The following is a 10343-nucleotide window of genomic DNA, read 5'->3' as shown; positions in this document are numbered from 1 at the left end:
GATTGGCTACCTATATTGAGGGCATCTACACATGAGATCCCATACTGGGGGCACCTATACTTGGCTACCTACCTATACTGAGTCTGAGGGCATTTTTTCTGGGGTGGGGGATGCACTGCGGCTATAACGCGCGGTGCAAATTGTTTGGTGCCGTGCTATCATTCCAAATTTGGGGGGCCCTAACTGTCCAACTGATGTTTTTATTAATATTCCTAAAATATTCTAGGCTTAATTTTTAAGTGTATTCAGGATAATGGACTGTTTTCATCCATTTTGTGGTTATTATTAGTATTTTTCTGTTATACATATGTGTCATGGAGATCTGAGCATTTGGCGTGATGTGTCACAACTTCAAAAAGGTTGGGAACCACTGTCCTAGGAGATATCTCCGGAGGAAAAGGTGAATAGCAATGGGCCTGTGTGTGTGCGTGCGTGCATACGAAGAGGGTTGGGGGGGGCACCAAAATTAGGTTTCGCTCGGGGCGCTGTGAAACCTAAGGCCGGCCCTGTTCTGAACCTGATGAAACGGGCCTCATTTCAAAGTAAGAAAGACATCGGTTCCTAAAATTATGAAAATCGGGCTTCTGCCCTGAAAACTTGTCGGGAAGAGCCATCTTGGGCTCCCAGACAGGAGAGGGAGGCAAGGGTGGTGCCACTCTCTGGTTAACAGCTTCGGCTAAAGTATTAATCTGAGCCTGCTGTGCAGCCACAGTGGCAGTTAACTGCTCAACAGCTGCAGTTAACGCCTGGACCTGTGCCTCCATAATTTTTTTTGGTCTGCTGTTATGTAATGAACGGTGTTAGCTCAACAGCAATACAAATATCTGATTATATGGTGATCTGCAGTATCACCAATAATGCAGATAGCAACAACTGGTAGGACAATCTTTATTGCACAAGTGTGGTGATTGGTGCAACTGTAATCAGGAGAGATCCCTAAGTGATAGCCCTTAAAGATTGAGGCTATCACCAGGGGGCGAACCGTCGTATAAGCAAGGTTGGCAACAGATCGGGCAGAAGCAGTACAGAATCGAAAGTCAAATCATAGTCAGTAGGCAGGCAAAAGGTCGCCAACGGGTCGGGCAGTTACGGTACAAAATCGGCAAGAAAACTAAGTCAGTAATCAGGCAATGAGTCGGCAACGGATCAGATGGTCAGAAGTACAAAGTCAGAAGGCAGAGGCGAGGTCAGAGGTAGCAATGGGTCATACACAGAAATATCAAACAGTAATAATAATTATAATTATAGCTATCAAACAATCCTAAGCGAAGTGTGACTCCCCGGGTTCCTGCCAGATCAACACACTAGGAACTGCCTAAGGGTCTGAGCGCTAACACAGAAGTATTCGCAGCAGCAGACCAGGAGCAAATGACAGGCAGCTCCTTAAATCCTGGAGAGCACTCACCAGCGCCGCCCAGGAGCCTGGCCAATCAGGAAGCCGCCTGCCGGCAGCTGACCAGACAGGTCAGCTGACACGCTTCCGAAATGTACAAGTGCGGCGGCGGTCCGCGCGCACGCGAGCCCGATGCTCGCCACCACCCTCATCTACACCGCTCAAATGAACCGGTCATCACTACTTACCCGGCTTGGAACAAGGAAGAGGTAAGTCAAGCTGCTGCCAGCCACCTGCAAATTTTAGTTCTGGACTGGAGGGGGAGGGGGAGAGGGAGTAAAGGGGGAGCTCTGAGGGGGGAAGGAGATGTTTCCCGCTGTGCCCACCAATCCCTTCTCTCTGTGCTGCCTCCCCTCCTTGTGGGGACATCTGGCTACCTATTCTGGGGGCACCTATAGACCTGGCTACATATACTGAGGACATCTATACACCTGGCCACCTTTTTTGGGGACATCTATAATCCTGGCTACCTATTCTGGGGACATATACACCTGCCTACATATACTAGGGACTACTATACCCCTGCCTACATATACTGAGGACTACTATACCCCTGCCTACATATACTGGGGACTACTATACACCTGACTACATATACTGGGGACTACTATACCCCTGACTACATATTGTGGACATAAACCCCTGACTACATATACTGGGCACATATACCCCTGACTACATATACTGGGCACATATACCCCCGACTACATATACTGGGCACATATACCCCTGACTACATATACCCCTGACTACATATACTGGGCACATATACCCCTGACTACATATACTGGGCACATATACCCCTGACTACATATACAGGGCACATATACACCTGACTACATATACTGGGGACTACTATACTCCTGACTACATATACTGGGCACCTATACCCCTGGCTACATATACTGGGGACTACTAAACCCCTGACTACATTTACTGGGCATATATACCCCTGGCTACATATACTAGGCAACTATACCTCTGGCTACATACAGTGGTGTGAAAAACTATTTGCCCCTTTCCTGATTTCTTATTCTTTTGCATGTTTGTCACACTTAAATGTTTCTGCTCATCAAAAACCGTTAACTATTAGTCAAAGATAACATAATTGAACACAAAATGCAGTTTAAATGATAGTTTTTATTATTTATGAGAAAAAAAAACTCCAAATCTACATGGCCCTGTGTGAAAAAGTGATTGCCCCCCCTTGTTAAAAAATAACTTAACTGTGGTTTATCACACCTGAGTTCAATTTCTGTAGTCGCCCCCAGGCCTGATTACTGCCACATCTGTTTCAATCAAGAAATCACTTAAATAGGAGCTATCTGACGCAGAGAAGTAGACCAAAAGCACCTCAAAAGCTAGACATCATGCCAAGATCTAAAGAAATTCAGGAACAAATGAGAACAAAAGTACTGTAATTGCGATCTATCAGTCTGGTAAAGGTTATAAAGCCATTTCTAAAGCTTTGGGACTCCAGTGAACCACAATGAGAGCCATTATCCACAAATGGCAAAAACATGGAAAAGTGATGAACCTTCCCAGGAGTGGCCGGCCGACCAAAATTACCCCAAGAGCGCAGAGAAAACTCATCCGAGAGGCCACAAAAAACCCCAGGACAACATCTAAAGAACTGCAGGCCTCACTTGCCTCAATTAAGATCAGTGTTCACGACTCCACCATAAGAAAGAGACTGGGCAAAAACGGCCTGCATGGCAGATATCCAAGGCGCAAACCACTTTTAAGCAAAAAGAACATTAAAGCTCGTCTCAATTTTGCTAAAAAACATCTCAATGATTGCCAAGACTTTTGGGAAAATACCTTGTGGACCGACGAGACAAAAGTTGAACTTTGTGGAAGGTGCGTGTCCCGTTACATCTGGCATAGAAGTAACACAGCATTTCAGCAAAAGAACATCGTACCAACAGTAAAATATGGTGGTGGTAGTGTGATGGTCTGGGGTTGTTTTGCTGCTTCAGGGCCTGGAAGGCTTGCTGTGATAGATGGAACTATTCTACTGTCTACCAAAAAAAACCTGAAGGAGAATGTCCGGCCATCTGTTCATCAACTCAAGCTGAAGCTATCTTGGGTGCTGCAGCAGGACAATGACCCAAAACACACCAGCAAATCCACCTCTGAATGGCTGAAGAAAAACAAAATGAAGACTTTGGAGTGGCCTAGTCAAAGTCCTGACCTGAATCCTATTGAGATGTTGTGGCATGACCTTAAAAAGGCTGTCCATGCTAGAAAACCCTCAAATAAAGCTGAATTACAACAATTCTGCAAAGATGAGTGGGCCAAAATTCCTCCAGAGCGCTGTAAAAGACTCGTTGCAAGTTATCGCAAACACTTGATTGCAGTTATTGCTGCTAAGGGTGGCCCAACCAGTTATTAGGTACAGGGGGCAATTTCTTATTCACACAGGGCCATGTAGGTTTTGAGTTTTTTTTCTCACTAAATAATAAAAACCATCATTTAAAACTGCATTTTCTGTTCAATGATGTTATCTTTGACTAATAGTTAATGGTTTTTGATGAGCAGAAACATTTTAAGTGTGACAAACATGCAAAAGAAGAAGAAATCAGGAAGGGGGCAAATAGTTTTTCACACCACTGTATACTGGGGACTACTATACTCATGGCTACTTATACTGGGGACACCTATAGACTTGGCTACCTATGCTGGGGGTATCTATTTTGGGGGAACTGCTGTCAGATTATCTGCATTTTTGTGGAACCGCTGTTATATATTTTGGGGAACAGCTGCCAGATTGTGTATGTTAGGGGAACGGCTGCTGCCAGATTACATGTATTTTGGGGAACTGCTGCCAGATTGTGTTTTTGGGGGACCACTGCTGCCAGATTACATGTATTTTGGGTGATACGTGTATTTTGGGTGATCCACTGCCAGGTTTTGCATATTTTGGGGAACTGCTTCCAAATTATGTGTATGTTGGTGGAACTGCTGCTGCCACATTGTCTATTTTGGAGGAACCACTGCCATATTATCTGTATTTTGGAGGAACTTCTACCAGATTGTGTCTTTTTGGTGAAATGCTGTCAGATTACATCCATTTTGGGGGATACACTACGGCAGAGCTCAAACTTCCCTGGCAGACCTTTTAAATCACTGCTAAGGTCATGTATATTTGGCCCCACCCATCACCACGCCCACATTATGCTTGACTACGGCCATTTTTGGGCGCGCGGCGCAGGGGTTTTTAGGGTGAATCCACTCGCCTATTTTTCCAGGACTAGACCCCTGAATGTAACCCTATATCTCCCATTGATGCCTAGGATATGGTGTCCTGAAGCCTTCTACCAGTGCTCTCTGGGAGACCAGGGCCCAATTAACTTTTTCTCTTCTCCTAAGTGATATTTTCACACCTTGCCAATAAAATGCCTTTTAAACCACCAACAAGCAAGAAAATACTCTGAATGATTTTGACAGTACTTTTTTCACTTCCTTTTTGATACTTTTTCAATTGCAGAGTGCTGAAAAGTTATTTTGAACAGATGATGAAAAATTGTCTCCGGGAGAAAAAGTTAATTGTATGTGGGCCCAGGTGTTTCTGCTCACTTTGGAACGCAACATCCCACAGCAGTATGATGTCACCACCTGTGCTAAATTTAATAAATCAGAGTGAAGAAAAACACAGTTTTTTTGTTTGTTTGTTTTTTTGTTTTTTTTTTTATAAAGAAATATTGGTAAAAAATAAGCAATTTTATTCATAGTTATGTTTAGTAAAGTTTCTCTTCATGCATTACCTCATGCACCAGTTATTACCATGTTATCCCAGCTATAGTTATCTGTGTTCTGTCAATATATTTCCAACTATGCCATTGTTACTACAGTAGAATCTCGTTCTAATAGTCTGATATAGTAAACCTCTGTCTCTAGTAAACTCCGTTCCCAAGTCCCGACCTTGAGCCTATATGAATATTCAATGTATGATCAATTCTGATATAGTAAAATTCTGAAATTGTAAACTACTTTGCCAGATCCCTTGGAGTTTGCTATAAAGGGATTCTACTGTAGTTATTTCATATTATGAAATAACAGTTGTCCATGCACAACAAATTCATTCTAAAGAGATTTTTAGAACACAAAGTAAAAATAGGGCAGGAACTCATACATGTATACACATCCTTAAATGTCCCATTATCCATGGTTGAGAAGTTAACTAAATACTTGTTTATTACAATTGTATTGAGAGGAGGCAAGTCCTTTGCAAAGACAGAATTGATCTCTTTTCAGTATCCTTTTCATGTAGACACAAGTGATATGAGGGAGAGACTCTCGGCAGGCAGCGTTGCCAGGCAGTGTGACGCCATAACCTAGATATCGCGTCGGTCTCCTCAATATATCACATCTTGCAGCTGCCTTGGTTTCCAGGAGAGAGAGAAGAAGGAAAGAAGGTCAGGTGGCTAATCTGACCAAGTGGAGGTGGCTATACAAAGGTACAGTACAGCCAGTGTTTTCTCATGCTCTGTTAATACCACAGTGGACATTTTAAAATGTACCTGAATCTTCCATAAAATGCTCCTGAAACACTGCAATAATGAAATTTACTTTTAAATGTAAAATTTATTTTCTACCTTAGAAAACACTTTTAAAGTTATTCTGTTTTGAGTAATTCCTGAAACGTATAATTTTTGCGATGGGGTTCTGTTTTGTAGTTACAGCCCTGTAGAATAAAGGTTAACAGATATATACAGAATTTAATAATGGTGCTTGTGTTAATAGTGTACTAGTTAAGGGTACCACCTCTGACATAGGTATCCAGAGTTCAAATATCAGGTCTTCTTATTCAGTAAGCTACTACGGATTCAGTAAGGAATCCTTGAGCAAGACTCCTTAACACTGCAGGGTGGCCTATTGAGCATGCCCATAGTGGCTGCAGCACTCAAGTGCTTTGAGTCAGACGGGGAAACGTACTAACTATACAAATGTTAGAATTATTATGAAACCTTCACAAAAGATGCATATAAATTTGCCTCTGACACAAAAAAAAATAAACCTGTGAAAGAAAATGTATCATCATGAAAGCCGGGGGAAAGGACAATCACACTGCACCATTTTCCCCTGCATATTACTCTGTGGCAACAGAGTAATATGCATAGCTCCACCCCCTGAACAGTCATGTGCTTCCTGCTGGACAGGAAGTATGTCACTGATTTTCGCCTGACTGCCACATGTGCTCCACACCACCACTACAACAATCTATTGACTCCAATGCAAATGCCTGCTGCACGGTACTGCTCGGCAATGCACAGAGTCTGCGTTGTTGGAAGCATTTGCGCCACATCGCACTGCGTATAGAGTGGCCAGTCTTATAGAGACTAATTGCCACTGTGATAAGGAGCGTACTGCAACGCTCCTAGGGCCATATGCAATTCACTTTTTCACCTGAGTTTTCTCCTAGGAGATAATTTTTTATCTTCAAATTAACCACTTAAGGACTGCAGCCTTAACCTGCTGAGCGGTCTGGACGAGCTCAGCTCGTCCAACACCGCCAGAGGCTGCCGCTCAGGCCCTGCTGGGCCGATTTGCACCAAATAAAAAGCAGCACACGCAGCCGGCACTTTGCCAGCCGCGTGTGCTGCCTGATCGCCGCTGCAGCGCGGCGATCCGCCGCGTGCAGCGGCGAAAAGAGGGTCCCCCCAGCCGCCCGAGCCCAGCGTAGCCGGAACAAACAGTTCCGGCCAGCGCTAAGGGCTGGATCGGAGGCGGCTGACGTCAAGACGTCGGCTGACGTCCATGACGTCACTCCGCTCGTCGCCATGGCGACGAGGGAAGCGAAACACGGAGGGCCGCTCATTGCGGCCTTCCGTGTTATCTCTTGCCGCCGGAGGCGATCGGAAGATCGCCTCCGGAGCGCCCTCTAGTGGGCTTTCATGCAGCCAACTTTCAGTTGGCTGCATGAAATAGTTTTTTTTTTATTTAAAAAAAACCCTCCCGCAGCCACCCTGGCGATTTAATCAGAACGCCAGGGTGGTTAAACCCCTTTAAAGAGAATCTGTACTTTAAAATTCTTACAATAAAAAGCATACCATTCTATTCATTATGTTCTCCTGGGCCCCTCTGTGCTGTTTCTGCCACTCCCTGCTGCAATCCTGGCTTGTAATTGCCAGTTTTAGGCAGTGTGAACAAACAAGACATGGCATGTGATAGGCTGAGAGGAGCTCAGTCTGTGACTCATACAGAGCCTGCAGGGGGCGTGGAGAGGGTGTGTATAGCTTCTATCCTATCACAAGCAGACGAGCACATTCTTGCCAGAGTGCCTGAGCCCGACAAAGCCGTCAGAGGAAAGAAGATTAGTTTATATAACTGAGATAATACAGCCACTGTGCAACTAGGAAAGGCTGCAGTAAGACAGACCACATTAGAACAGGTATAGGAACTTATAGGATAGAAGAAATAAGGCTGAAAATTTTGTTAGAAAGCCTCTTGAAAGGACTTAGAGCCTAATCTAAAATATAGCGTCAGAGTGATTGATGGGTGATTAGGGGGTGATTGGGTGCAAACAGTGGTCTGAGGGGGTGATCTGGGGGGGGGGGGGGTTGCGGTCTGAGGGGTGCTGTGGTCGATCAGGGGGCAGGAGAACAGGATCAGTGTGTGTGTGTGTGTGTGTGTGTGTGTGTGTGTGTGTGTGTGTGTGTGTGTGTGTGTGTGTGTGTGTGTGTGTGTGTGTGTGTGTTTACATACACAGCTGCCTCCTCCCCTGGTGGTCTCTCGATCACTGGGACCACCAGGGGAGGATGCAGCCAGTATAATACACTTTGTTAGCTTGACAAAGTGTATTATACACTTGGTAACACGAGATTGGGGTATTTACAGCCCGCCGGAGCTGCTAATTGTCCGGCGGGTTGACGTCGCGGGTGGGCGGAGCCTAATGCCGGCGGAAGCGTGCATCCCTGTGCGCGATCCCCGGCTAATTTAGTCTCCCAGGTGCCACCGCCGATCGGCGTTACACGGCCCTGGGGGAGCCACCTTGCTGCCGCCCATAGGTAGTGGGCGGTCGGCAAGTGGTTAAAATAACTTTACAGCGCTTTTCAACTAAAGTAAATAAAAAGGACTATCAACATTATTTTGAGCATTTTCTTGCTTTCTGATGGCTTAAAATGCATTTTATTGACACATTTAAAAATATCACTCAGGAGAAAACTCAGGAGAAAAAGTGAATTGCGTATGGGCCCATGTGTGAAAGTGGCCTCAAGGGAACCTAAAGCAACTCTAAGGTCCCCAGTTTAACTTGCATGGCACTTCTTCCAGCCCCCCATAGTCTTCTTGGTCCCTGGCTGTTATTCTGCTAATCTCCCTTCAGCTGCTGTGCCTGATATAGAGCTACAGGTGAAGCCCTGGGCTATTTAAATTGCCACAGCCTAGACTATTTGGCGATGTGGAATTTTCCCATAGCATATGGATAGACCATGTATTTGTATTGGCTTCGGAATACAGAGTAAACGCACATTCTGCAGTGATGCAACTGCCTGCAGCGAAGGTGTCACCACTTGTGCCAAATTTAACTACTTCCCCACTGATGGTGCGCGTGTCTACACCCTTGGATACTTCACTTAACAACCAGGGGGTAGATATGCATACACGCGTATCTACACCCTTGGATAATTCACTTAACAACCAGGGGGTAGATATGCATACCTGTTTATTTACATCGCCACTTGCGATTGCCGCGCCGCTTACGTTTGTTTCCACCACAATCCCACTGTTCCGTGAATGGGAAAAGGTTGTTCCCAAAACCGACCGCAGTGCCTGTGATGAATGCAAGCCGGCGTCAGTAAGACGCCGGCATTCGTTTACAAAGTGAATAGGTATGATCGGAAAGAGCAAATTCCGTTCCGCCGGAATTGCGGAATTCCGCCAGCGCTAAATTCGTCGCCATTACATTTCCGCGGAATTTTGCGAATTTCCGCAGAATTCCGCATTCCGGCAGAAAAAAGTAATCGCAAATGAAACCTTGCTTATGCTAAATGGTAGCCCATGGGACTTTTATTGTAGCAGCAGGAGGTGTCTCTTAAGCCCATGGGACCTAGCGGTGGTCCCATGGCAGTCATTTTGGCGCCGCAGGAGGTGTCTTGTAAGCTATGGGACCTGGCGGTGCTTCCATGGCGGTGGTTTTGGAGCCGCAGGAGGTGTCACGTAAGCTATTGGACCTGGCGGTGGTCCCATGGCGGTTTTGGCGCCGCAGGAGGGGTCGCGTAAGCTTTGGAACCTGGTGGTGGTTCCATGGCGGTGGTATTGGCGCCGCAGGAGGTGTTGCGTAAGCTTTGGGACCTGGCAGTGGTTTGGTGCCGCAGGAGGTGTCGCGTAAGCTTTGGGACCTATACAAAATGGTGGGATAGGTGAGATAGCTAGGGAGATGGCTGCTAACATAGGATTAGAACAGAGGCGCCAAAAGGATAAAAACAATATTTAAAAGTTTTAAAAAGTTGCTTAGGAGGCAGTGGTGGACTTACCTCCCACAGGCAGACACAACAAACTGTGTATTCACAAAAGGGATATTTATTGGTATACTCCAAAAAAGATCGCAACACGTTTCGCAGGTCAAACCCGCTTCATCAGGCAATTACAGGAAGGAGCACACAACTGGGGGTAAGAGGCAACACATTTGTACAAATCCTAAACATACCGCATAAAACTAAACAAATTTTTATGTAAGGGAATTCAATAGTGTGATTTACGTGTCATAACATTACCAGGAAGGAGTGGCTAATTGTTGTATTTTGGAGGTGGAGGAGAAAGATAGTAAAAGAGAAGAAAAGGGGAAATGGGGGGGGGGGGGGGGGGGGAATTTTAGAAAAGGGGGGGGGGCACAAAAAGGGGGAGGGGAAAAAAGGGGAAAGTTTGTTGGAGGATGGGTGCGGGGGGGTGGGGGTTTGGGGAAAATTTGTGACCCAACCCCCCCCCCCCCCACCCATCCTCCAACAAA

At 45.6% G+C, this 10343-nt stretch overlaps 1 protein-coding gene across 3 annotated transcripts in view; it reads left to right on the top strand.

Annotated features, from left to right (window-relative positions):
* The first annotated feature begins 786 nt into the window (after nucleotides 1–786).
* Nucleotides 787–10343, top strand: part of FAM124B (family with sequence similarity 124 member B) — a 30313-nt gene continuing 20756 nt past the window's right edge. For 2 of the 3 annotated variants that reach the window (XM_068279223.1, XM_068279225.1), the window contains exons 1-2: nucleotides 787–1602; nucleotides 5651–5853. The gene's annotated coding sequence lies outside the window, so the exon portion shown is untranslated. The remainder of the gene's footprint in view (nucleotides 1603–5650; nucleotides 5854–10343) is intronic. The other variant, XM_068279224.1, reaches the window with a different exon arrangement.

The sequence above is a fragment of the Hyperolius riggenbachi genome, chromosome 4 (assembly GCF_040937935.1).
Source record: "Hyperolius riggenbachi isolate aHypRig1 chromosome 4, aHypRig1.pri, whole genome shotgun sequence".
NCBI classification, from domain to species: Eukaryota; Metazoa; Chordata; class Amphibia; order Anura; family Hyperoliidae; genus Hyperolius; species Hyperolius riggenbachi.
Note: the sequence above shows the minus strand (reverse complement) of the source record. Positions and strands in the feature narration are given on the sequence as shown.